This window comes from Lontra canadensis, unplaced genomic scaffold, assembly GCF_010015895.1.
Source record: "Lontra canadensis isolate GAN:19392208 unplaced genomic scaffold, GSC_riverotter_1.0 scaffold536, whole genome shotgun sequence".
NCBI lineage: Eukaryota > Metazoa > Chordata > Mammalia > Carnivora > Mustelidae > Lontra > Lontra canadensis.
Window position 1 is genome coordinate 18,178 of NW_022631526.1, and position 5,284 is coordinate 23,461.

At 33.4% G+C, this 5,284-nt stretch overlaps 1 pseudogene; it reads left to right on the top strand.

The window, feature by feature from the left end:
- Positions 1-3,574: 3,574 nt before the first annotated feature.
- LOC116863108 lies at positions 3,575-4,510 on the top strand (annotated as a pseudogene).
- Positions 4,511-5,284: the final 774 nt, after the last annotated feature.

The following is a 5,284-nucleotide window of genomic DNA, read 5'->3' on the forward strand; positions in this document are numbered from 1 at the left end:
CATGGGGCCCCTGGGTAGCTCAGACTGTAAAGCACCTGTCTTCAGCTCAGATTTTGCTCTCTAGGTCTTGTGTCCATCCCTGTGTTAGGCTTCCTGCTCAGCAGGGAGTCTCCTTCCCTCTCTGTCCCTCCTTCCTGCTTCTGTGCTAGCTCTGTCTGTCTCTCTCTCTCAAAAAAAAAAAGTAAAAAAGAAAAGAAAAGAACAGGGGAAACAGATGATTCAAAATGACTTTGCATTGGTACTCGTGTGACAATGACATCAAAGATGAAATTTGACTTTATTTTTATTATTTTGGTTTTGTGGGTGTTTTTCCTCATAATTAATCTGGATAATATTAACTACCTAACAGAATATGTGTCATATCACCCCATATAGACTACAATTAAGAATACTAATAATGTTGGGCACCTGAGAAGCTCAGTGGGTTAAGCCTCTGCCTTTGGCTCAGGTAATGATCTCAGGGTCCTGGGATAGAGCCCTGCATTGGGCTCTCTTCTCAGCAGGGAGCCTGCTTCCCCCTCTCTCTGTCTCTGCCTGCCTCTCTGCCTACTTGTGACCTCTGTAAGTCAAATAAATAAATAAAATCCTTTAAAAAATAATATTAACAATGTTAATTCCATTGGTAATTATAAATCTTACATTTTCCATCTTATCAATAATTGAAGTTGTGAATATAAATTATAACCAATGACATCAATCGAATATTTGGTTTCATATTTCATCCAAATGCCATGCTAGGAAAATAAAATAGCTCTCCTAGCTTTTCCTCTGCAAGTTGTCATAACCCCACAAAATGTGAAAATAAATTTCTCTGAATAGACCTAGGAGCTCATCTAGCTTTTACAATGTGTTTGGAGATTCTCATACGCAATTATTTGAGCATATGGAAATTATTAACTGTGAAATAATTTCAACATGATTTTAATACTTTATTCAAATAATGCATGGGCATGACATCAACAAATGACAGAGAAAAAAGATGGTCTTAGAATCCACTCCTCCTGACACCTAAGATGAATACTTAAATTATTTGTTCCAATACTCTCCTGATATTTTAAACAATATGTTTATCTTCTTTTTTAATTTTATTTATTTTCAGCATAACAGTATTCATTGTTTTTGTACCACACGCAGTGCTCCATGCAGTCTGTGTTTATCTTCTAATACTTATTTTTAAATCCCAAATACCAGACTGTGGTTTGTAAATGAGGCCACTATGAATGAGATACTGCTCCCTCTCTACATCATCACCTTCATCCTCTTTCTCTCCTCCCCTGCTCTCATCACAGTTACATACTACTTTATGTTTGGGGTCATGCATTGATGGCATTGTTTCATTTTCTGGAAATTACTGGCTTTATATAAAAATATAGCATTATTGCAAAACCTGATACTATTTTATTGGTTACTGCTGATTATACATCTTCTAAATATATCATTATAATTTCTCTAAAGAAGTTTAAGAACTTAAATTTTTGGCTGATACTAAGAATTGTCAAGAAACTGTTTACAAGAAGATAGAATTTCCCAAAAACAATCTTTAATAAATAATTTATCATTAATGCTTCTGTGTTATTTGTACTGTATTTAAACAGGATACCTTAAAAAAATAGGATACCTCATATATAACAGTTCTAAAAGAAGTTTTATTTTAATATTCACTCTTTAATTATTATGCCACATGCATTTTGAAGAATACTTGTATCTATGTGTGTATACATATGTTGAATTAGTTTATATCTAAATATGTATATTAATTAGTTTATATCTATACATATGTATATAACATATATGTTGAATTGGTTTATATTAATTCTATAATTATCTATTATTTTAAGAGTTTATTTCACAGAGAGAGGGACAGCCAGAGAGGGAACATAAGCAAGGGGAATAAGAGAGGGAGAAGCAAGCTTCCCACAGAGTAGGGAGCCTGATTCAGGGCTCAATCCTAGCACCCCAGGTCATGACCTGAGCCAAAGGCAGAGGATAAACCAACTGAGCCATACAGGGGCCCCTATTATTATCTATTCTTAAATGTCAAAATTTTATGTTTCATTTTTGTTCTTGTTTTCTTACTGATCAATTTTCTCCAACTTCTCTTTTAAACTTTAAATGAATATATTATATATATGTATATATATGTATAAATTTATTTATATATATGTGACATATATATATTCTGATATATATGTCAGAATCAACAGAATATATATTCTGACATATATGTCAGAAGTATCTGACACCTTATTGTTATCTGACACTTCCTTTTATATAAAACATAATATATGAACTGCATATTTAACAACATCTAATAGTATCCTGAGCTTGTTTGCTGATAGTATTCCCTCTTCAGGAGAACACCTCCACTCTTTCTCATCAAGAAGATTCTCAAGATTACATTTCTCCTTTCCTTTGATATAAAGAAAGTTTTCTTAAAATACCTTCTTCCTAAAGGTCCTGAACTATTTCTTCTCTTGTCCATTCACACCACTGTCTTCTCCGATTTTTATTATATTTATAATGCATTTATTTCTTTATTATCATGTCATTTGTATTTTAATGACAGAGCAATGATAAATATATGTGCTTATACTCCACACTTATCTAGAGGTACAAAGAGTTTTAGATAGATAAAAAAAAGTAATAAAGAGGGCACATGATGTGATGAGCACGGGGGGATATACACAACTAATTAATTATTGAGAATGTAAAAAACTAATGATGCATTATATTTTGGATAATTGAATTTAAATAAAAAGAGGAATAAGTACAAAAAGATATCATAAAACACTGTTTAATGTTATGTAAATATTGAGAAAGAGATGGACAGAACAGACAACTTTCAGGAGAGCTTGAGCATACAGGGAAGCAACAATGAAATTGGATTATAGATTCCCAGAGAAAGGGTCTAATTTAATTTGAGCTTTCAAAAGTTAGGTAAGGATGCAGAAGAAAATGGCTTTACATAAATTGTATTTGATAATACAGATTTATTGTAGATTTCTGAAATAAGCAAATAATGACTTTTGACATCCAAGGAGCTGTTGTGCTAAAATTTTAAGAACACAAAAGGTAATCTAGATCTTCACATGATCTAATAGGCTACTATAGATTCAGAAAGAGTAGGGTTTAAATATAAAAGAAAAATACCCTAAGGGTAAAAAAATGTACTAATATGGGCCTATGATCTATGTATTTACATTGATTTACTATGTAGTCATTTAATTTCTAAATTCTGCATTGAAGATAAGTGAATTTAGGTAAGGAAATACAATATTATATCTTAATGAAGTTATTATTATTAAAAGAAATATATTATTTTCACAAAGTCATAGATTTTTAGAAAGTATGTTGGCCTCAGATATTTGCCTCATCAAGGTTTTATCTATGAAGCAAAACTAAGGACTTTTTTAAAAAAAATCATTTAAAACCTGCAATGTTCAATGAATAAATCATGGTGTGACTAAAATAATGAGATAAAAATAGTGTTCTGTATTTTATTAACTTACTATTATTATTTACTATTATTGTTACTATTGTGTCTGTTTTTCGGAAAAAACTGAATTAATGTCCCATGGAAAATTACATTCAAACTTCCATTGATTTCCTATTATTGGAGTTGTTCCCACCTTCAAGAATTGGCCTGTTCTTCATTCTCATTGTTCTCATTTTCTTAATGGCTCTTTTTGGCAACCTGTCCATGATCATCCTCATCCTATGTGGACACCCATATATCCACACACCCATGTAGTTTATACTTAGTCAACTCTCCCTCATGGACCTGAACTACATCTCCACAATTGTCCCCAAAATGGCATCCAACTATCTCCTTGGAAACAAGTTTATTTCTTTTATTGGGTGTGGGGTTCAGAGCTTCTTCTTCTTGACTTTAGCTGGTGGGGAAGGATTACTATTGGCCTCTATGTCCTATGATCATTACGTGGCTTTTGCATTCCTCTCCACTATGCCATTTGTATGGACAAAAGAACATGAGTGTTGATGATAACAGGATCTTGGAAAATGGGCTTAGTCAACTCCTGTGTTCACACTTCATATATTCTACATATCCCTTATTGCTAGTCTAGAGATCAACCACTTCTTCTGTGATGTTCTAGCCATGGTAAATGTGACCTGAATGGATACCTGGGTTTATAAGTACACAGTGTTTGTGAGCACCACACTCTACCTTATGTTTCCTTTCATTGGTATTGCATGCTCCTATGACTGGGTCCTCGATGCCATCTGCCACATGCAATCAACAAAGGGGAGGACGAAGGCCTATTTAATCTGCAGAACCCACCTCACTTTGGTCACTTTCTACTATGCATCCTTTGTTTATACTTATCTATACCCTAGAGCCCTCCAATCACCAACAGAGAAGAAGATTCTTGCTGTCTTCTACACCATACTGACCCCAGTGCTGAACCCTATCATATGGAGCTAGAGAAACAAGGAAGTGATGGGGGCTCCGAGACGACTGATTCAGAGAATCCAGACCATGAAAATGTAGACAATATACATTAGTTCCAAACCTTCAGTTATATGTCAACTCAGCTGTGTGCCATTGTGAAGAAAAAATATATATTATATGCCTTGAGTGAAAGAACTTAATATACAGGTTTAAGCAAATTGAGGTTGTCCATATATTTTTTTATTCTAAGGCCTACTTGTGTTTTCTTTGTGATATTTTTTCTACATCTATAAAAAGGAATGCATTTTCCACTGACTTGTGGATAGAAATATTTTACTAAGATTTCATTTCTTTGGATATATACCCAGAAGTGGAAGTGCTGGATCATATGGTAGTTCTAATTTCAATTTATTTTGAGGAGCATCCATACCATTTTCCATAATGACTGTGCCGATTAACATTCCATCAGGAGTGGGAGAGACTTAAAAATATGTAAATATGGATATTTCATAACTATGTCGATTAAGCATTTTGTTTTTAATAGAGAAGTTGCTAATTAAAAGCTTGACTTATAAAATGATATTTGGTTATAATTTGCTTCTCCCCAAATTCAAATTAAGTGGAATTTTCTCAACACAAGTACCTTAGAGATGTCAAATTAGTATAAGAAAACATAATAGTTGCTTCTTGTTGAAAGACTTGTCTCCTTAAACTACAGGACTCTGAAATTTGAAGAAATGTGAAAAAATGTAAAAGAAAATATGAAAAAGGACAAAAGAGACAAATGTGGGGCACCTGGGTGGCACAGTCATTAAGCACCCATCTTCGGCTCAGGTCAGGATCACAGGGTACTGGGATCGAGCCCTGCATCAG